The sequence below is a fragment of the Glycine max genome, chromosome 3 (assembly GCF_000004515.6).
Source record: "Glycine max cultivar Williams 82 chromosome 3, Glycine_max_v4.0, whole genome shotgun sequence".
Taxonomy (NCBI): Eukaryota; Viridiplantae; Streptophyta; class Magnoliopsida; order Fabales; family Fabaceae; genus Glycine; species Glycine max.
In genome coordinates this window covers 5,778,430-5,802,819 of record NC_016090.4, presented here as the reverse complement: position 1 = coordinate 5,802,819, position 24,390 = coordinate 5,778,430, and the positions used below count along the sequence as shown (strand labels likewise).

The 24,390-nt window shown below is 35.8% G+C and overlaps 1 pseudogene; it reads right to left on the bottom strand.

The window, feature by feature from the left end:
• Positions 1-12,132: 12,132 nt before the first annotated feature.
• On the bottom strand, positions 12,133-17,108 carry LOC121174651 (putative disease resistance RPP13-like protein 1; annotated as a pseudogene).
• Positions 17,109-24,390: the final 7,282 nt, after the last annotated feature.

The following is a 24,390-nucleotide window of genomic DNA, read 5'->3' as shown; positions in this document are numbered from 1 at the left end:
ACACTTGTTGAATGAAATGAATAAATTAACTGTGAGAATAAAAAGACATGAAAAGAAAGATATCCTTGACTGAAATAGTTTTTGGTATATTATTTTTCTTCATCATACCAAATGCAGTCAAGGGTATGTAGGATAAAAAGGAATAGAAATAGATGAAAGAAAGTTGAAATGAGAAGAGACTCTCTTAAAAAAATGAAAAAAGAGTGAAAAATAAAGTTATTTGATTGAGATGAAAAAAAGTGTAAAAGAAATTAAATGTTTAAATTAAATTGTTTAGGTCAATAATAAAAGAAAAATAACTCAAAAAGAGATTAAGTAAACACTCATTTTACCCCAAAAAAATACGTTTATGTAATTATATATATGAGATAAAAATGTATATTTTTTTTACTAATTAAAGTCACATAATCAGTTATACAAATTACATATATAACTGATTATACCTTGAGTAAAGACCACTAGAAAACAAACTTGATTGCAAACTAAGCATAAATACGACATTTGAATAACTTATTATATGTGACATGATACCCTAATTTGAATGTTCCAGCGAGGGTTAATGAGGGGCTTGAGGGACAATTTTAGCAACCAACAATTTTGTGTATTGCATCCTTTTTATTGTTTCTTTTCCAGTCTTTTATTCTCTTTTGAGATAAAAAGGAAAAACATGTGGGTCTCACATTATTTTTAAAACTTTGATCAACTTTTCACATGTAACAAACATCCTAGACAATCATTAAGTCTTATATATACAAACATATAGGGAGTAATTTCTTCAAGATGGTTAAAGTGGGACCTCACTTCATATCTCTCATTATTTGAAACTTATTTCAAGTCATTAAAAATATAGATTTTTAATTTAATGGACAATTTTTTTCTTCTTTCTTTTTTTATTTTGTTTTTTTCCTACTCTTTTTCAATTTACTCCTCTGTTTACTCTCTACATTAGCCGTTGTGCACTATCAAAAATCACCATAAGTGTTACGTCTACTCTTCCTCATCTTCCCCTTGTGGTTGTTGCCCCGCCAGTAACCATCAACGGGATATAGTGGCAATCGCCATGGTCCCCCATGATAGCTGCAACAAAGGGAGTAAGATTCACTCGGCAACGTCACACCAGTCGTCATCATAGTCTTACCAACACGTAACACTAAGAGTACAAGGATATGCATGAACATAGGGATGCACGTAATGAGGAGCACAGGGATTCAGGCAAAGCCATATTGGCATCAGGGACGACTTTGCAAAGAAAGGTGACAAGGAAGAAGGAGACAAAGGGGAAAAGAAACGAGTTAAGGAAGAAAAGGATATGTTGGAAAAAAGAAAAAAATAGAATACTTAAATAATAATTTGGTGGTTATAATATATCTTATTTTTTTGGTTTTGTATTTTTATTTTTTTATTTTTTTAGTCCTTCTAAAAATTTAATATTTTTGGTTTTAGTCTCTACTATCAAATAATGTTGATTGATAATATAACAGAAGTATTGATAACTCATTGACTTATTACATTATTAAGGAGTTTGACAAGATAGTCCGTATAATTTTCTTATAAATTATGGCATCGTCAATATATAGTTCTAAAAATATGAGAATTTTTTCTTTCTTTTTTTAAGGATGAGAATTTCATTCTCATTGAGTTATGGATTGTGATTTAGATAATGATTTTATGGGATGTTGATTTGTGGAATTTCTTATTTATGATTTGTTGATTTTTCTTACTACATCTTCTTTGTTTTTTTTTTCAAAACTTTAAACATTTTTCTCGTAGTTTACACCATCAAAAACTTAGAACTCCCAAAAAATGTCTTGAACCAACAATATTTTATTATGTGATTGTTACATTATATTAGTGGTGCGTGTGTTTATGCATCATCCCTAAACGATGATATTTGATTAAAATAATTAAAAACAATGATAGACAAAAGTTGAGGGACTTAGATCGATAAAAAAATTGTTGAGAAAATGAGGCAGATCAAAAAATTGTTAAATGACTAAAACTAGTAAAAAAAAATTGTAAAGGGACTAAAAGTGAATTTGATAAAATGAAAGATTAAAAATATAATTTACACAAAATTTGACACATGATTGTCACGTCATATAGGTCACTAGGTTGTCATGTTGGCAATCATGTCATCACTTAATAGTAATAGTTAATAGTATGGACTAAAAACATGAATAGAAAAACACTATAAGATTATTCAAAATTTTGTTTATGAACTAAAAATAAAAATTAACAAAAATTGGGGGAAAAAGCTTATTTTGTCATACAACTTTATCTTGCTGCTTTTGTTGCAATTAGGATGCTTGTGAAATAGAGGCTTTGCACGAATTAAAGGAACATGTTGAAATCAAGTTCTTTTAAAACTCAAGTTTAATTTGTTCTTTCAATTTTAATTTAATATTGGAAGAAATAAATTTAAATTAGGAGTGTACATATAAACTGATTCGAGCCTATCCGTTTTTGAATTACACCAAACTGAGGTGATTTTTGAACCGAATTGGTTCAATCAAATAAAATTGAATTGATTTTTCAAATAAGTTTGATTCAATTAATAGCCAAATGGTTTTTTCTAAAATCAGAATAATTTTTTTAAAGTAAAAAAATAGTTTGTAAACTAGTTCAAAAATAATTCGATTCTTAAAGTTGAAATAATTGAATTAAAGTTGGGAGGGTTTAATAGTATTTTACTTCAGAAGTATCAAAATTTTTCATTCTCCATTCATGTATTGGGACGCATAATTTTACACCTAAACTTCAGAAAGCACTTCTGTAACTTTAAACCCTTCCCATAATTAGATATGATAAAAAAAAAGTCTCATGCTAACTCTACTCTTTTACTTTTGCGTTTAATTTGCCAAAGTATGCATGCTTGATATCTATGTGGAATCTTGATTGCAACCAACATAGGTGAAAACAATCAAGAATTTTGGTCGCCAATTTCATTGTCAGTGATGATTAGCAAAAAAAAGTCCCACATACGATCCTTTTCTCGTTTATGAAGTTAGTGTTTTTTCAATTACCAAGTGCCTTTAATAGAAACCCCACATACAACAGTTAAAAGCTACTCGAGAACCTGTACTCAGTCTCGTCAGCACCAAGAAAACTGATCCAGAAAAAAGTGGCATTGAATATTCCGACTTTGCTACTGTTTAAGTGGGGCATTGAAATCTTCACCTTACACTTCATCTGCTATTCTTTTTTCCATTTACCATGGATTGTATTGCTTCACTACCCGTCACACCACTCTAGCTTCCTGCAACCTTAAAATCTTTTAATAGGGTTGGTAAATATTAGGTTTAATTAGCATGCCATCTCTAAATTTTTAATTAAGTTTCTGAAATTTTTTTAATTGGGTTTTTGAACTTCTATTTTGTAATTTGGTCCATTTACTTTTTTGTTTAGTTGGGTTAATGTTTATAACACATTCTAGTTAGTTATTTATAGTTAATTTTTCATAACAGCATTTAGACGGAATAATCCAATAAAAAAAAAAGGTTCAAGAGCCCAATTAAAAACAAATCAAAAACCTAGTTGAAAAATTGGTAGAAGTGTATGTAAATTTAACCTAAATATTATTATGGGTGAATATGAGATTATTGGAACCTGCATTAACTCTCTTGATTGTCATGTCAATTGATTGTTATTAGAACCTGTACTACTGTATAGGATTCTCCTCTTACTATCAATTGAAGCATGCACTTTAAAGAAATTAAATCATGTCCAGACAAGTGACGTAGAGTTTAAAAATCAAGTATCAATATCAAACAGTTTTGCATGTGGATGTGCCATTTCATCTACAACAAGCTCATTATTCGTTCATAAATCAAGTATCAATATCAAACTCTTTTGCATGTGGCCTTGCTATGTACAAGCTCATTAGTCATTTTCTATAAATGCAGAGAACTCACCTAAAGAAATTAAACCACGTTTTAACAACCATGTAGCTGGAACAGATCCACTTAAATGCCATACTTGAACATTATCACATGACTGCACTAATATTAATAATATCCTGCTTTCGCTTTACTAATCATTAACAATAATAATTTCAGATAAGACAGACATTAAACAGCTGATAAGGGACACATAAGAAACCATGTAATGTAACATCATTAGAACCATTAACCTCAGAATACTACCATGTATCAACAGCTATCATGGCCGAGGAATTAACTTGGCTGATGATAAACTGCAACTTAGCACCCAAACAATGACCATATACCAGTCTCTTTGTCAAACGACTAACTAAAGTTGATCATATTATTTGTCACTTGATTACTATTACTAATAGTATAAAGCAAGATTTTAGTTCAATCCCTTTGAGTGATATTTTCAATTGACTGAATTATCAGGAAAATCATCACCTGGGGTAATAATTTCAACTCTCAAACCCCTATTGCCTGCAATTCTGTTATAGCCACAGAAAACTTAAAATCCCATTGCAAGAACCTTTTAACTAAATATCCACATCAATTTTATTACCTAGTGCACTAGAACTAATTCAACGCAGTAATATTATTTAGATATCCAACAGTGAAAATACTCTATTGACACTTTATATTTCGGAAAATTTCCCCATCTGAGGTAGTTTTAGAAACTATTTCTCCAGATGGGGTTGTTTCCAAATTATTTCCAACATGGGGCAATTTTTTACGTGAAATGCATGGGGACATGCAGCCAAACCGCCATTGCCAATGGCGAGTTTGGTCTCAGTGAAGGACTCGCCACTACCAGTGGCGATATGTCCATGCAAGACACAAATCGCCAGTACGAATGGCGATATACACAACGCGAGGAAACCGCCAGTCAAACTGGTGAGTTCCATGGTCTGATGGTGCAGGCCTACGTCGCAGGCAGTTGCGCTTTTCAGTGGCTAGGTTGCAGGAGCTTTTTCAGAGAAAGGGGAGTTGCAACTGCCATTGGCGAGTTGCCTGCAAGTTGCAACTCCCATTGGCGATTTAGACAGAAAAAATAGCCATCACGAATGGCGATTTTGTGCTTATAAATACTCTTCTTTCACTTGTGTGCTCACTCACGTTTTCAGCTGTTCTTCAAATCAGAAATTCTTCCCTCTTTCAGTTGTAGCTGTGTGTGCTCACAATCAGTAGGTTTAAGTTTTCTGAATGCACAAAGTGCTTTGAGTTTTCTGAGTGTGTAGGAATTTTTATCCGCATAAAGTTTTAAGTTTGTTTGCTTGAACTTAAATATTTGAAGCAGGTTTGTAATTTTAAAATTAATAATTTGTGTTATAATTTTTTTAACCTATATTTTTATAGCAGTTAAAAGGTATAGTTTTTAGTAATTCTTTAATTAAATTAGTTTTATATTTTTATTTCGTAATGTCCCGTAAAATAATTTGTATTATTATTTTTTAAGTAATTTTTTATAGCAGTTTCAATGTATAGTTTTTATGAAATTTTTAATTAAATTATTTTTATATTTTATATGAGGGCGAGCCCTGGTGCAGCGGTAAAGTTGTGCCTTGGTGACTTGTTGGTCATGGGTTCGAATCCGGAAACAGCCCTCTTTGCATATGCAAGGGTAAGGCTGCGTACAATATCCCTCCCCCATACCTTCGCATAGCGAAGAGCCTCTGGGCAATTGATAATACGTTCCTTTTTTGAAAGTCAAAATAATATGTTCCTTTTTCGAAATTAATAATTTTTGTTATAATTTTATGTAAGTAATTATTTATAGCAGTTTGAATGTATAGTTTTTATTAATTTTATAATTAAATTAGATTTATAGTTTATTTTGTAGTTTCCAGTAAAATAATTTATATGATAATTTTTTTTAAGTAATCTTTAATTAGAAGTAGAATTTTGCTTTAAAGTAATTTTTTTTAAGTAATTTTTTTTATTTCTTAGTTTGCAGTAAAATAATTTGTATCATAATTTTCTTGTAGTAATTTTTAATTAAAACTAGATTTCAGCTTTAAGAAAAAAAATTTAAGTAATTTTTTTTATTTCTTTGTTTCCAGTAAAATAATTTGTATTTGTATTATAATTTTTTTAAATTATTTTTTAATTAAAACTAGATTTCAGCTTTCAAGTTATTTTTTGTAAGTAATTTTTCTTATTTCTTAGTTTCTAGTAAAATAATTTGTATGATAATTTTTTTAAGTAATTTTTAATTAAAAGTGAATTTCAGCTTTCAAGTAATTTTTTTAAGTATTTTTTATTTATTTCTTAGTTTCCAGTAAAATAATTTGTATGATAATTTTTATGAAGTAATTTTTTAATTAAAAGTAGATTTCAGCTTTAAAGTAATATTTTTGAAGATTTTTATTTATTTATTAGTTTGCAGTAAAATAAATTGTATCATATTTTAAGTAATTTTTAACTAAAACTAGATTTCAGCTTTCAAGTAATTTTTTTTATTTGTTAATTTGCAGTAAAATAATTTCTATTATAAATTTTTTAAGTAATTTTTAATTAAAACTAGATTTCAACTTTCAAGTAATTTTTTTAAGTAATTTTTTTATTTCTTAGTTTGCAGTAAAATAATTTGTATTCTCATTTTTTTTATTTCTTACATTTTATTATTTTTAATTTATTATGAATAATTAATTAAAATATTGTTTTTGTAGGTACATGATGAATTCGGTTATAACAGTGTTGTGTTTCAATGGAAGGGTATATGAAGATAATGATGGTGTAATATTTGAAGGCAGTAAAAAAACGATTCAGATTAAACGTGGAATTAGTTTCAATACTTTGAAGAAAAAAATTGGAGACAAGGTAAAGTTAGAAAATAATGAAATTATTTCTGCTATCAGTTGTAGATTTTTAGTGTCAGGAAAATATAGTCTTGCAAATTTGCGATGACGAAGACGTTGAAACGATGCTGGAAAGTTTTAAACAACAACAAGAAATGTCAGTTCTAGAATTGTACATAGAAAAGGATGTGGCTGGTGGTTCAATGTTTCATTCTGCAAATTCCCTTACATCATGTGGAAATTATGTATCTAATGATTACACACAACCGCCAACAAATATGAGCAATTTAAATCTTGACGAAGATGATGATCATGATGATGATGATTATCTTGTGTCTAACTCATACGTTGAAGAGTCGTTAGACGAAGATGACAATGTTGACGGTATATCAGATACAGACAATGAAGTCTCCGACATGATTCCACCAGTAAGAATTGTTCACCCAGCAGAAGGTATGATTTCCTCTACAAAATTAAAAATTAACATAGCAACATAAATTGAAATAAATGACCAAATTAAAATATGTGCATAATAAAATTATAAAATAAAACACGTTCATAAATTTAACACAACAAAACTTAATTTACTAACTAAAAAACTCTATACATAACAAAATTAAATATTCAAATGCGTACATAAATTTAATTAAATGACCATATTTTTTTCCAATTATTATAATTTAAATTAAATAACAAATATTATACACAAAAAAATGGTATTAAATAAAAAAAATTCATGGAATAAACAAATTTAAAGAACGTGTATATATATATATATATATATATATATATATATATATATAAAATTAATAAAATATCATATATTTCAATAAAAACTATAAATAAGTAAATTAAATAATATTCACATTCCAACTAAACCTAAAATACCATATATAAAATACAAATAATATCATACAAACCTAATAAATCTAAACCAAATAATAATAACATAACAACTAAAATTAACGTACAAATAATTTTATCACAAATAATAAGATAAAAATTTAAAAAATCTTAACAAAATCATATTAGTAAATCCACTACAACTAACGTACAAATCATAATATACCAACTCAATATTTCAATGTACCACTTAAAATTTAAAAATTTCATCTAACATCAACAAACGTAATATGTATATATAAAATAATTAATACCATGTTAATTTACAAAATTTAAAGAAAATAATATATATCAATTTAACTATAACTAACCTAACATATATCTATATATATAACACAACTAATAACATATAATTTTTAAAACCTAACATTAACCTATCAATTAAAGTTACCAAGTTAATAATCACTTACCAAGCACAGAGAACTCACGTAATATGAAGAGGAGAGAAATCACGTACCAAGACTGAAACAAAGCACACCCCTACAAACATTAACAAAATATTTACCATTCATATATAAATATATATATACACAATAAATATTTATCATTAAAAAATACTTACCAAAAACAAAAGACAGCAACCAAATAAGAAGAAGGCAACAACAACCAAATAAGAGGAAATAAGGAAGAAGAATAGCAAAGCAATGGAAGCAAAGGAAGGAAGAGCAGTGCAATCACGAAGCTTCTTCTGCTTTTATAATGGAAGAGGGGCAAAAAAAATTCAAACGGAATGCAACCCGCCAATGGTAATAGCGTTTTCTTGGCAATCCCTGTGCAAGGCAAACCGCCAATGGTAATAGCGGTTTTGCCTGCACCTGCATCTGCACTACACTGCCATGGCAGGGACGTAGCCCTGCAGCCTCAGGCCATGGAACTCGCCAGTTTGACTGGCGGTTCCCAAAGCGCAAACCGTATCGCCATTTGGACTGGCGGTTTCGTCTCTGCATGCACGTATCGCCATTGGTGCTGGCGATTTGCTCAAGGACACCAAACTCGCCACTGGTTCTGGCGGTTTGGGTCCTGCATGCATGGTTTCCACGTAAAAAACTGCCCCATGTTGCAAATAATTTGGAAACGACCCCATCTGGGGAAATAGTTTCTAAAACTACCCCAGATGGGAAAATTTGCCTTATATTTCTATCTTTTTCTTTTGTTACATTATATATATTCACTTGTCACATTCATACTCTTTTTTTTCTCTTTTATCTCTCTCTTGGTGAATGCCTAGTAACATGGAATGGAGTGTTCATGAATTATTTTTCAATTCAACAATAATTTGACAAAAGGAACAATAAAAAATTCTTCTCAGAGATAATATGATAGATTAGACTTCAAAGTATCCTCTACTATATATGTACACAGATAAAAACAAGACAAATGTGTAACAAATACAATTGTTGTAAAGGGATGGTTTTAATTTTCATTTTCAGTTGCAACTGTTACAAGTAGAGAAATTTTAAAAAATAAAGAACTCTCACTCTCACTCTCTCTCTTCTCTATTGGCTTGGGAAAAAAATAAGAAAACTAAAAAGAAGAAACATGCAGAAGCTAAGAACTTGCATATAGGGTTTGACCCATCATCCATCAGGCAATTCTACAAAGTTAATTAAAACCATTGATGAACAAGAACTCCACTTTGTCTGAGAGAAGTGAAGAGCTGCAAGCACTGATCATAAGTTTTCTCATACTTGGGACTCCTCTGTCCAGGGCAACACCTCTGCCACCTATTGTAATGGCACTCAAGAAAAATCTCATCCACCAAACAGATAGCCCTAGTTTCAAACAATCTTGGAATCAAATCAAACTCAGTACCCTCCACATCCATCTTCATCACAACGAAATCATTCTCCGAAACCGTGTTCTTTAACCAGTCTACGAAATCGAACCCAGGAATCTTCTCAACCTCTCCACCATCAAAACCACCTGAAGAAGGAAAAAAATAGGAAATATAGGGAGATTGTGGCATTTGAATAGTGCAAAAAGAATAAAAAAATCATGGTCATTATTAAACTGAACTCAGACTATTGTAGTTGAATTTCACTTCTGAAATTTATTTGACTTCCATAAATATATATACTTTAGTATTTCCTTTAAAATGGTAGAGACCAATGACCTTACCCATCAGATATCATTCTTCAAACATCCCAAGTTGTTTTGATTTGAAAATTGTTGATTTTGTGGAGGAAATTATAAAAAACAGAGGAGAAAAGAGAGACAATACGTATGTGGAGGAAATAAAATTATTTTATTCTAATTCAAATTGTTCTCAGCAACTATACAATAAATAGTAAAAGATAAACTAATTAGATAACAAGATATTAGCAAAACAAAATATTAAAACTAACTTGCTCCTTAAAGATAGGAATCACATATTGACTTGGTTAATCCATTAAAACTGACTTACTCTTAAAATATAGGAAACTAACTTATTTACTAAATCCTATTTTAAAAACTGAAAAATAAAATATTATGCAGTTACAAAAGCATATCTTCAACACTCCTCCTTGCTTTTGGAACTGCAAACTCTAATTTTTTGCCTTAAGAGTTCAAGTTTGTTGATAGGTAGTGACTTTGTAAACATGTCAGCTAGTTGATCTTTAGACTTGCAGTAAATTAAGTTCACTTCTCCACTTTGTTGCATCTTTATCAAATAATAGAACTTGATATTGAAATGTTTAGTCTTCCCAGGACACACAGGATTGTTTGCAATAGCAATGGCTGCTTGATTGTTAACAAAAATTCCAGTTTTGTTCTTTTGAGAAAATAGAATGTTTGGCCTTGTTGTAGTGAGATACATTAGACATCCAATCAAGCTCCCATAATATCCTTCATCAATATTATCAACACCTTCTTCCTTGCTAAGCTTCTTCAAATTTTCTTTTGCATATTTCCTTTTTTTCATGTTTAGCATTCTTTCAAGATGGCAATGACCAAGTCTCTTGTGTCAAAGTTCCGTGGGTGTGACTTGAGTGAAATAGGTTGTATGCTCCTTCTCTGCTGGATCAAATGAGAAGCTTTTACCTTTCATTTTATCCCTTAGAACTTCCAGACCAACAATGTCATAAATAAAGCAATGTTGATGTTCAAAGGACACTTTAAATCCCTTTTCAATCAACTGACCTACACTTAGCAAGTTTTGGTCAATGTTAGGTACATAAAGAACATCTGATATTAATTTGATGCCTGAACACGTTGAAATTGCAACAGTTCCTTTTCCTTTTACAGGAATATAGCCACCATTCCCAATTCTGACCATTGAGACATTAGTTGGCTTCAAATCCTTGAATAGAGTCTTATCATATGTCATGTGGTTCGTACAACCATTATCAATCAACCAACTTTCACTTGATTCACTACTCAAGAAGCATGTGGCCACAAACAGTTGGTCCTCCTTGTCTTGATTAGCAATCTGTGCTCCCTCATCGTGGTGATTTTTGTTGGGGCAGATCACCGCTTCATGCCCTATTTGATTGCACTTGTTACATTTTGCATCTGGTCTCCTCCAACATTTGAAAGGTGCATGACCTTTTTTGCCACAATGCTGACAAGGTGGATAATTTTTCTTTTTATCCTTACCTCTGTTTTGGTTGTTTGCACTATTTTCGCTACTTGCTGGTTGATTCTTCTTGAAAAAATTCTTTTTGCTTTCATCAACTTTATGATGTTTGGCAGGCAAAGCACCTTCGACAACACGATCTTGCCTCATCATCCTTCGCTGCTCTTGAGCTTGCAGGGCATGTAGCACTTCTGCCAATGTGATTCTCGACAGATCCTTTGTGTTCTCCAATGAAGCTATAGATGCTTCATACCTCTCTGACATCGTTACCAAAATTTTCTCTACAATTCTAGAATCAGCAAAATCACTTCCCAACAACTTTATCTTGTTGGCAATACCCAACAATTTGTTTGAGTATTCTTTGATTGTCTCTGACTCTTCCATCCTTTGAAGCTCAAATTCCCTCCTTAAATTCAGCACTTGCATGCTTTGTATTCTATCATCTCCAGTGTATTCCTTTTTAAGATAATCCCAAATTGCTTTGGGTGATTTAAGAGTCATGATTCTGGTGAATATCATTTGTGAAACACCAGTGAACAAACATGACCTCGCCTTTGCCTTCTTCATCTTTCTTTCCTTGTGATTTTTAATTTGGGCCATGGTGGGATTTTCAGGCAGCGGATATATTTCATAATCCTCTTCCACAGCATCCCACAAATCCAAAGACTCCATGTAGGATTACATTTTCACTTCCCAAAGATTATAATTCTCTCCATCGAAGATTGGAAGAGTTATGTGAGAAAAACTTGCTTCACCTTCCATGGTACAGGTCCCGTAAGAATAAGGCTCTCGATACCAATTGTTGATTTTGTGGAGGAAATTATAAAAAATATAGGAGAAAAGAGAGATAATACGTATGCGGAGGAAATAGAATTATTCTATTCTAATTCAAATTGTTCTCAGCAGCGATACAATAAATAGCTAAAGATAAACTAATTAGTAAAACAGAATATTAAAACTAACTTGCTCCTTAAAGATAGGAACTACTTATTGACTAGGTTAATCCATTAAAACTGACTTACTCCTAAAATATAGGAAACCAATTTATTTACTAAATCCTATTTTAAAAACTGAAAAATAAAATATTATGCAGTTACAAAAGCATATCTTCAACAAAAATCACTTGCCAGAACTCATTCCATACAATGAAGCTTGTACCGCTAAGGTGCTCAAACTTCTGAGAACATTATGGAAACCTTCCACAATGATGAAACCACCACCTCCACTCTTATGTTTTGCATCAAAAGCTTTGAATGTAATATTTCCTTTCTTCCAGTTCTTTCCCATTCTGTGCACTGGTGTAAGTGCCAATCAGTAGTATGTAACAGAATTCACATCTAATAACATGTACAGGCTACTTTGAGCATTTTGATTACTGACCAAACTTGCAAAAATTCATTGATTCAAGCAGCAGTATGGGAAATTTAACCTGTACATATTGAGATAAACCTTTCAGAAGTGTTCCACCTATATATATCCATCTTTGCATCAAACACAAAAGTGATGACCTGCCTAGGGAGCAGTATATTACTATTTCCTACAACAGAATAATAATGGAAAAATCAAAACATAGCAGAGAATTTAAAATGGCTAGCAGTTAAAGGATACGCAACATTTTCTATAATCTGCCAATATACCTAGGAAGACTGCATGTGTTATCTAAAGATCTAAGATCGTCCTATGTAGTTGTCCACTTGTCCTGATATAGTTTTTCATCCTCTCCATTGTATGCAATGAAAAGCTTTTCAGTTAAAAATTCAGGTGTTTAAAAAACATCAGTGTCTCGTCAATTAAATCACAAGTTCCATTTAGATCTAGTTCAAAGTTAAATTCATATCCATTGACAGGTGCAGTTTCTACGGGCCAATCTTCCATCTCTGAAAAACAAAGTACACCCAGTTACCCTTTGAACACTGACAGAGAATGTAACAAGAAGAAACAACACCATGATTGCTGATATATCGAGGAAGTTCAAATACAATGGCATTGATTAATAACATTTCTTCAGGGTAATCGTTATATTGAGGAAGTAACTGATGTTGCACACTTAATACCTGTATTGTTATTTCTTCTTTGTAGCTAGAGGATCATAAGAAACATTCTCATATATGTTGCCTTCAATAATGCTCTTATTCCCTGAAGATTTAGTAAGATATATAGTACATCAAATTCCATTTCAGAATCAGTTCGTAGACAAGAAATCTAGTCATTTCTGAAGTATGTTTCTGAAGTAAATAAAATCTATACAAAAGAATTTGGTTTCGTTTAGACCTGCAATTCCAACCAAGTATCAAACTGAACAACTAGCCTAACACTTGTTGAATGCAATGACTAAATTAAATGTGAGAGTAAAAGGACTTGAAATGAAAGATATCCTTGGCTGAAATAGTTTGCATGGTTAAACTTAGAAGACAATGAAGTAGGTCAAAGAAGGAGAATTACCTGGTGCTCATCCTTGGTCACTAAATCCATCTACCGTCAACATTAATGCCTCGGATATGGGAAATTTTAGGCCAAATTTGAGGGTGCTTCCTGTGGCATTGTTTTTCCAGCAAAGGACATCTCCGTATGGATAATTTGATTAGGGAGTCAGGAAGCCTTTCTCCCTCCATATTCTCCAGCTTTTGACAGTCAACAATTTCAAATTTTTGCAGGGATGTGAGATGGAGAAGCCCCTTGCAGGTCAAACTCTCCAGATTTGAGAAGTGATATAGCCCCAGAGACACAAGGGAGGGAGGCAGCAACCCCTCCTTTGGGAAGGACTTGATGCCATCACATGGACCCTCAAAAGAGAGATCAGTAAGCATGCCCATGGATGACCATGCTAGGCCGCTCAGTAGTTTCTCACAATTGACAATCCAAACTGTTCTCAAGTTAGGTGGCATACCCCTTGAGGAAACGACTCAATTTCAGGGCAGTGCTCAACTTGTAGATATTCTAACTTTGGGAGAAGAGTATTCATCTCATCAGGCAATGACTTCAACTTGTTGCAATATTTAACAACGAAATCAGTCAAGTTGGGCGCAGGCAGTCCTTCTCTCGGGAATGATTCAATGTTGGGGCATCTGGTAATCCTTAAAGAATTCAGACTCTTAAATGACTCTGACCCTGAACCCAAAAGAGATTCCATATTTTCACAGTTTTCGATTCGGAGAGTTTTGAGATTTGGAAAGGTAACCAATGGAAGGGACGTGAGAGAATCACAACTGTTGTATATTGGCAGTGGTTCCAGTAACTCCGGTTTGTGTTCGGTCGGGAATTCCAGATTTTTAAGATTGCTGATATGCAGAGCCTTCAGAGATGCAGGTAGATGACCACCTGGAAAAGATATGGCTGACGAATAATCCCGCAATTTTAAATGTTGGAGGCAAGTTGGCTCAATGCTGGTGATGGCCTCGATCATGGACTCCACCATTGGGCTTCCTTCTACTTCTATCGATTCCAACAAAAGAGGAAACACATGCAACGATACATTGTTGCTTTTACATATCTCTAATCTCTTAAGGGTGGGAGCCCTAGGGAGAGAAGAGACAAGAAGCTCGCAATTTGTAATTGTAAGTGTTTCCAGAGCAGGAAGGTGATTTGGCAAATCTCCCCTTAGTTTGGGGCAATCCTCTATTGTAAGAGACTTGAGTAGAGGAAAGGCGTCTGACTCAGGGGTACTCCACAACTCCCAGCAAAACATGTTATCAATTTCTAGAGTTTCAAGGGAAGAAAAGGGTGTCACAGAAGGACAATCTTCATTTTTGTAAAACCCTGCATCAACCGTCTTCAGTGAATTCAATTTTGAAATAACGAGGTACTTAAGACACGGTAGTTGCCCAAGTGAAGGAAGCACACAACAGTTATTACAATCACGTAAACTCAGATATGTCATGTTGTGGTAGGAAAAATTTCCCACCCAATCTGGAAATATGGTTCCATTATAACCCCATATTGTTAGAGATTCCAGGCCTTGGTGAGGTTTTAATTTGCACAGCACATCTAATTCAGTTTGGGAGTCGTTGCCATTAGACCATTGCAAGGATAAATGATTAATGTGCTTCTTATCCAGCATCCTAGCCTCCAATGCTTCATTGCTTCGGGTTACATTCTCCAACTTCCTAACAAAAAGTGAACCATGAAGATTTGAAAGTGTCCCCAGTTCTTTGATTCCGTTCTCTTTATCCTTGCCCACAATAAAGAAATCCAAATGCTGCAAATGACTTAACATTCCCATTCCTCTAGGCATCTCTTCTATACGAGTACCATTAATATGAAGATGACACAAGTTTATAAGATTTTGCATGCCAGTAGGCAACCTGGTCAACATTTCGCAATGAGACAACACCAGAGTTTGTAGATTGTACAAATTACACAATGACTCCGGCAGTGTTTTTATACTTGTAAAAGAGAGATTTAAATAACGCAAGTGGATCAATTTACCTATTGAATCAGGCAAAACATCCAGACTTGCGAAGCCACAGAATGATAAAACTCTCAAGCACTTAAGCTTCAAGACTACAATACCTGGTTCCTTTTCCTTGTTGAACGGAGAATCTTTAAAATAAATTGCCATGAAAGTTCTCAAAAATTGTAGTTTGTCAAACACTTCAATCTTTGAGATTGGATCACTGAACTTTGTCACGGACAAATGACGAGTCTTTATACCAATCTTGGTTTCTTTTCTAAGGTCTTCTGATCTGAAGTAGAATTCTCCACCAAGGGATAATGCTAGATCATGCACGAGGTCATGCATTACAAAACAATTGTCCCAAGTTAAATTACTTCTTGAATGTTGAAAAAATGATCTTGAAACTAAATCATCAAAATACTCGTAACCAACTTCTAACGACTTTCCTTTGTTTGGAAGCTTCAAAAGATCTTCAGCCATCCACAACAAGATCAAGTCATCCTTTTGAAATTCATAATCTTTCGGGTATAATGAACAATAAACAAAGCACCGTTTTAGATGTGGAGGGAGATAATGATAACTGATTCTCAAAGCCGGAATAATTTTACACTGACTTTCAGGAAGTTCCCAAATGTCGCTTTCAAGTATATTATTCCAATCCCTAATGGCATGCTTTCTTCTCAACATACCTCCGAGTGATCGTGCTGCTAAAGGCAATCCATTACACTTTTTAACAATTTCCCTTCCAATTTTTTCTAAAGCTCTTCTATCCTCCTCACCTGATCCCGAGGAAGGAAATGCATGGTTTGCAAACACTAGCCAACAATCTTCATTTGACAATTTACTTAGAGGAAGAACTTGAACAATATGGTAAGGGACTACATTCACTACGTTTTCATTTCGGGTTGTCAATAGCGGTCACAGACACTTGCACACCATTACTGCTATCCTCTAACAACAACCTCATTATGGCCTCCTTGTCTGTATCCCTACCATACATACCATATCCATCTTCCAGAGATGTTGTTGGCTGAGCATTCCATGACTCGTTGCTCTCCCCTGCCATCACTTGCAAAGGAAGACCCTTCATGCCTTCTAGAACTTTATCTAATTTGCCAACTACTTTTTCCAACTTACTGGCCATTTTCCTATCAGTAAAGCGAGAAAACACTTTAATTACCTTCTTTTGAGTTGCAGATTTGGTGGAAATTTCATCCAGCAAGTCATCGGCCTCATAGAGAACATCTTTGAGCTCAATGAGCCACTGGTTGACACTGGAGAGTTTGATTTGTTTCTTCTCAGCATCGTCAAGCACAGCTCCAACCAGTCTCAGAGTGGTCTTCAAGTTCTCAAGCAAATTGAGGTCAAGCTTCTTTCCACGGATGAAGTCAACAACCTCATCGGTGACCAGCTTGTCGAACACAACATCAAGGAAAGCAGAGAGAAACGCACCACCAACTGCCTCAGCCATGATCTGAATGAGAAAGATAAAGGAAAGAAATTGGTTACAAAACTGGGTTGGTTTTTGACAAGGTGCAGCGGTGTGGTTGGATACTTGTTGAACGTGGTATCTGGGTGGAAGTATCTACCATCAATATTAGCCGTTAAATATATTAATTAAAAATTCAATGGTTTAGATTGAAGTCTGGTTACTTGAAATAGTGTAGTGTAGAAGCTCCAGGTGGTAAGCCAAAAGACATGTGGTGGTCCCTCAAAGATCTATCTTTTCATCATGCGTTCATTTTTTAGGAGGTCTGCCTTTATTTTTTTATATGCTAATATATTGGCCTGATTTCTAATAAATATTCTAGTTTTGTATTTAAGTATTAATGTATATTTTTGTTTTTTATGTTATGTTTTAGTTCATGATAAATTAAAAAATTATATGTTTGTTTTAGGATAATGTATTTCATTTATTATGACTCCATTTCAAAAGACTAATAATAAATGACTTTTTTTTTTATAAGAACTTACTGCAATTTTTTTTTATCAGAAAATAAATATTAAATTTAAATATTTATTAAGAAAAAAAATATATTTAAACTTATTTTTCAACTTTGGTGTTGCTGTTTATAATTCTTAGTCATGCTTAAAATCTCTAAGAAAGAACATTCAGACCTTTTTGGTTGGGATAATTTTTAAGAAGTTAATTGGTTGTTGTTTATTGCTTAAAAGCTCTCTTAGGAAACTGATAAAAATAAGCTATTATTTGTTGCAAATATGCTGGGACAAAACTTAGATATAGTTTCATAGGTGCTTTTAACATTGTTCTTCAATGTAAATTGGATTTTCAGTTTAGTAGTCTATGTTGACTTTTAATGGAAACCTTTATTACACGGATTGCTAGGTGAAACTCCAATTCCTATTGAAAGACAACAGAGAAAGCACTTATAGAACTAACAGCATCTAATTTTTGTCCAATATGAATTAAACATGTATGTGTGAAAACTACATGCTGTTAATTCATTTAATCTTCTTGGTTATTTCTTTTCTTATACTATTTGATAAAATATTTGTAAACATATTTGGATTGAGAGGAATGAGAAAATTGAGCATCATTTAAACACTAACAATGATTGTTCTGTTCTTGTAAATGATTATTCAAGAATCACAATCCAAAATTCGAAGTTGACATCCTGATATGAAAATGCTTACCCCATCAGAAGCCAAAACCACAAACTTATCCTCGTTGGTAAGATTTCTGTAAGACACATCAGGGACTGAGGCGACACCATAGTCTTTTAGGCAAAAATTTCCAAAGGCTCTTGCCATAGCCAATCCAGGGCAGTCCCTTTTAGGCTTAGAAGACGATGAAGTAGGTCAAAGAAGGAGAATTACCCGGTGCTCATCCTTGGTCACTAAATCCATCTATGGTCAACCTTAATGTGACGGATGTGGGATATTTTAGGCCAAATTTGAGGGTGCTTCCTGCGGCATTGTTTTTCCAGCAAAGGACAACTCTCTATGGTTAATTTTATTAGAGAGACAGGAAGCCTTTCTCCCACCATATTCTCCAGCAAAGAACATCTCTCTATGGTTAATTCTTGCAGGGAAGGACTTGATGCCATCACATCGACCCCCCACATAGAGATGGGTAAGCATGCCCATGGATGGCCATGCTAGGCCGCTCAGTAGTTTCTCACAATTGACAATCCAAACTGTTCTCAGGTTAGGTGGCATACCCCCCTTCTGCAAAACTTCAAAATCAGTCAAATTGGGCGCAGGCAATCCTTCTCTCCAGAATGATACAAAGTTGGGGCATTGGGAAATTCTCAAAGAACACAGACTCTTAAATGACTCTGCCCCTGAAACCAAAAGAGATTCCATGTGTTCACAGTTTTCGATTGGGAGACTTTTGAGATTTGGAAAGGTAACCAATGGAAGAGACTTGAGAGAATCGCAACTATTATATAGAAACAGTGATTCTAGTAACTGGTGCTTGTGTTGGGTAGGGAATTCCAGATTTTTAAGATTGCTGATAACCTGAGTCTTCAGAGATGCAGGTAGACGACCACCTGGAAAAGATATAGCTGACGAACAATCCCTCAATTTTAAATGTTGGAGGCAAGTTGTCTCGATGCTGGAGATGGCCTCGACCATGGACTCCACCATTGGGCCTTGAATGTTTGCAATCTATGTGGCCGTGGCAGTGTAAAGATTTGAATGTTTGCAACTTAAATCTGATAAGGGCAACTATGTTTATTACATCACTGTTATTTTAGCAAGACACCACATAAATCTTTCCCAGAAGATACTTCATAGTTCAATGTCTTCACCAGAAGATTCAGTTGAACTAAAAGCAGAGCAAAATGTCCCATCTGTCATAAACTCAGTCTCTGTCATGGTGTTTCACCCCAAGAATGTACTTGTCTTCCATTTATATTTCATAGAGCAAACCCCTTAGTCCTGATGAAAACTTCTAACCTCCCTGGCTCTTGTCTAGATCCAAAATGACTTGCTAGAACTACAAAGGTGCCCAAGCTTCTCTTGTAGAAGTATGATGATTGTTTCTCAGCGGACTTGATGAAACTCTGATGAAAGCACCATGTTAAGACTTTGGCAAGTGCACCAAATCGTGACAAGTAGTAAAGCTCGGAAGTCCGAGTGTCGTGTCCGCAGGGATTTTATTGCACTTATTCAATACCTCTCAATTTGTAAGTGGGAGTAAAGTAGTAAAGTAGGAATGAAAGTAGGAATAGTAAAGAGTGCTATTACTAAAACAAATAAGTAAAAGGGAAAACAATTGATAGAAATGCCAAGACCAGACAAACCCAATTGGCCTACGATGCATGTAAGTATGATATTCATTACCAATGAAATGGTGTTAGTTCTACCCACATCTGTTGACTACTTGCCCCTGATGCCTCACGTTGGTAAGCCTATTTTAACTACCTATCTCCCAAATGCCTTTGCGAAGACTCAATAATTAAAATGCGTTAAGATTAAGTTCTAGATGTTGCTTATATGCATGGGTAGTGAGTTATCACTCTATGCCTAGCAATGCTAACCCAATGATTCTTTTCTTTAGATGTTCTATTAGGTGTTACCCTTTCCCAAGCGTATAACCCCTAAAACTGATGCATGCATTGAATCTTAAATATTATTGAGAATTACCCTCTCCCGAGCGATTAAAACCCAAAAAGAGATCTAAGAATGAATGCAAGAATAAAAGAAAAGAAATAGAATAGAAAAACCTGGAATAAATTCCTTTGCATTGATAACTCTTGGAGCTCAGTGTACATCGTTGGCTTTTTAGGCCTGCCAGGCCCTAGCTAGGGGTTTAGCCACTCATGGCCATTGAGGGCTTACAACTGGGGATGAAAGAAAGAATAGGCTAACAAAACAAAGAATATAGAGAGAAAAGAAAACTCAGGCTTGAAGGACTGAGAGTGATGCTCTGAGATGGGATGAAATTTCCTTGGGACTGCCTCTCTATTTATAGTTGCTGAAGTGGGCTTATGGGCCTTCGTAGTCGCGCTCAGCGCCACACCTCGCGCTTAGCGCGTTCAGATCGCGCGCTGGGCGCGCCATGCACGCTGAGCCTGTGCTTCTGTTGGATCGGGCGCTGGGCGCCTAGCTGGGCTTAGCGCGCGTAACGGTTTCCACCTTCGTGCTTAACGCCACGCTCAGCGCCTGCAGTTAGTTGCTTGCTTAGCGCCTGATGCGCGCTTAGCGCCCCTATTGGATTGGGCCTGCTTCAGAATTTCTTCTTTTTTCTTCCTTTCTGTGCCACTTTTGCTAACTGCAGCCTTATTTTTCGTATCTGCAACCAGAAATTCAATTAAATTAATTTTTTTCACTTTTAATTACAAATAACTGCTAAATAATTAATTTTAAGCCAAAATTTGACTATTTAACTCCTATAAATTCAAAATTATTTAGCAGTTATCAAAATCCCCCAAATTAAACTTTGCTTGTCCCCAAGCAAACCAAGAACAAAAATAAATTTTCAAACAAGTTCTGAGTGTTTCAACACTATCAATGGCCTTAGTTCCTCCTTCTTCCAGTGGTCCTTTCCGCATCTGTCAACATTTCAAAATGAAAGCATAAAACACACAAGTGGTTAGTCAGTCCTTTGGAATCTTGATCAAATCTGGCTTGCCTTACTTTCCTCACAAGGCTGGTGTTTTCCTCTGCTCACAAGTGTATGGTTTAGTGTCTGCAATTTTCTAACAACCTGCAAGTAAGATTCCAAAGTTTTGCATTTCCTCTCAAGTATAGTTATCTTTAGTTACCTTCAGGTGGATCACTAAGGACTTTATTGGCTTGTATTGGGGCTTGGCTCACAAAAAATCATGGTTTTTCTTGAAAATTCAAATTAGGATTAAGAGAGCAAAAATTTCTAATACTTCCGATGCATTCTTCTTAACCCTTTTATTCCCCACAACCCTTTTCTCTTGACACCTCTCTTGCTCTTTGTTTCTGCCCTTTATGATGTTTTTTTTTTGTTTTTCGGGCTTCTAGTTTATAAGAGGTGTCTTATTACGTGCTGCACCATTGTCTTAGCTACCTATTTTCCAAAATCCCCCAAATTAAGACCTTTATAACCCATTTTTGCTCTCTTATCATCCTAAAGGGTAGGACTTATCATTTTATTGGCTCAAGGGTTAATTCGGAATAATGTGATATATAGGCTCAATCATGGGTGCAAGGGGAAAAAGATGATGTCGGGTTGGCTTTTTGGCTAAGTAGCTAGATATAACAAACATGGCCTTGATCATTTCCACCTTAAGTAACTATTCTAACAATCCAAGAGTGATGCAAAACCAGGAACTTAAAAACAGGCGTTTTCTCTCACAATTAAGTTCACACTCTCACCGGAATTAAAGCAAGTATACGGCATACCAGTTATGACCTTGTTCCATCAGACTATCCTTCCCACCTTGTGTTGTTCATGTTCCATTTCCTGACCTGACTCGTGCTTCCAGAACCAATGTTTCCAAGGACTAGAGGCATCTCAAGTGTTTCAACCTTTCAGAACAAGCTCAAAAATTATGACTGCTCAAGTTATCATGCAATTATTATTCAGAAAATAGATGCTAAATCTCTCATATTATTACTACTACTTCTTTTTAATACCTAAACAGACCATATAACGAAACATAAGAAGGAACAAAACACAAAACAAAACAAAACATAAAAGAGACATCAGAACATAAAAGGAAAACAAAAAAAATCAACTGCCTCCGCCCAAGTCTGCCCATGGTCCCCAGTCAGCGGTGGCTAAGTCAGCAATGAGGTCCTCATCGACTGCAGGATCCTCAGCGGCTCCAGAAGGCTCTTCCCCCCTGTCAGTGGAGGGCTGGTCTCCTGGCCAGGCGACTCGCTGACGATAAGCCTCTGGAGTGGTGAGCGGAGGGTCCATCTATAGGTGTAGGGACAGCCTGTGCATATTCTCCATGATGAGCTGCTGTCCAACGTGAAGGGACCTCAGCATCTGCCCATGCGTGTTCATGGATGCTGAGGTGGAAGCAGGTGGATGTCGCGGTCGCTGGGATGGCTGAGACGGAGACTGGGTAGGAAGAGGGGCCTCGGAAGCTGATGCTGAAGCTCTGGTACGTGTACGACGAGGCCCAGGGAACATGATCGATGGATCGGCGGGGTTCCAGCAGTTCTTCTTCACATAGGCTAGGTTGATCGCAGGGCTGAGTGACTCAAAGATCAGGGTATCAGAAACCACCCCCTGAATGTCACACAATGCTGTAATCAACGCTGGGAACCCGAGCCTCGAGGTGCTGGACTGGGCAATCTGGCTGATCTGTTGTGATATAAAGCTGCCCACATCCATGTCCATGCAGCTCACCAAACCGTAGATCAAGCGGGCCCTGTCAAGATTAACATCAGAAGTGTGAGAAGTGGGCGCAAGATCGTAGTAAGAAAGGACACTCCATGTCTGAGCAAGTGTCGTCATGTCCTTCCTCAGGAGCTTCCAGGGGAGACCATCAGCATTAAGGACAAAGCGCCCCCCTGGAGTGCACAGTGTGGCCGCGATGGTGTCAGGATCGGGGTGAGTGCTGAGGTATCTGGTGTATGCTGGATACTCCTCCCCGACCTCCAAGATAACTGGGGTGTCGAGGAAGTCGTTAATGGTGTCAGCATCAAAACGAACGACCTGTCCTCGCACCCTGCAGAACCTGGGACTGTGGTCCTCTGGATCATAAAGGTTCGAATAGAACTCTTTCACCAGAGCCACGTCGATCTGCTTCTCCGAAAGGTGAGTCAGCACCTGGTCCCATCTGCGCCTCCTGAGTTCCTGGAGGAACTCGTCAAACATCCCGGGTCCCAGTTCAACATTCCTCTCCGGAAGGATGTTCCGAAGCTGAATGTTGTCTTGGTACCTGTGCCAGGCAATCTCAGATGTGAAGCGGGAAGTGTCCCAGTTGGACGCTTCCCCTGGTGTGGGCACGGCACGGCGCTTGCGAGAAGCCATCTGAAAAAAAAAACAAAAACCACAAAAACAACAAAACAGATTGCAGTTAGTAATTAGGGGGTGCAAAAAGTAAACAAATTAGGGGTGAAAGTGGTAAAGAAGGGGTTGCAGAAAGTAGACGGCGGGGGGGTGAAGTTAGAAGGAAGGGGGATGCAGAAAGCAAAGAAGAAGGGGTTGAGGAAAGTAGAAGGGAGGTGTAAAAAGAAAAGCACGAGGACTGGTGGCCCTAAGGCCCAGCCTCGCGCTTGGCGCCACCCTGGGCGCTGCTGCTGTCACGCGCTTAGCGCCACAAGAGCGTGCTTAGCGCCACAAGAGCGCGCTTAGCGCGTGCTTCCCAATAGATGAGCGCGCTTGGCGCGACAGAGCCCGCCAAGCGCGTGCTTCGTATCCTCTGCTGTATCAACGGGTGAGGAGCGCTCAGCGTGTGAGCCATACTTCTATCTCCTCCCCCTGTGTTCTTGCTTAGCTTAGCGCGTTAGTCCCTGTTCAAAACCACAGAAAATGCAGACGTTCAAGCTTACCTCTGAGTGTACGGAAAAACACGTGCTTAGTCTTCAGAGGATTAAGTAAAGGAGATGAAGAGTAGGAAAGGAAGAAAGGCAGAGGGAAGAAGGGAAGAAAAGAAATGCTGGGTAAAAATCCGAATTTAAAAACAAAGGAGGCAAACGAGGGGTTGGGCAGTTTTCGAAAACTGCCCAGCAATTATGGTGTATGCGCTTAGCGGGAGGTAGCCGCTAAGCGCCCCACAGGCGCTCTGACCTTTGGCATTCCCTCGTATTTTAAAATTTAAAAACGTACCTGGGCGCTTAGCGTGAGGGCTCGCGCTAAGCGCGGGTCTACGTGCAGCCCACTTGACTTCTGCTATTGGCACCCCTCCTTTTGCTATT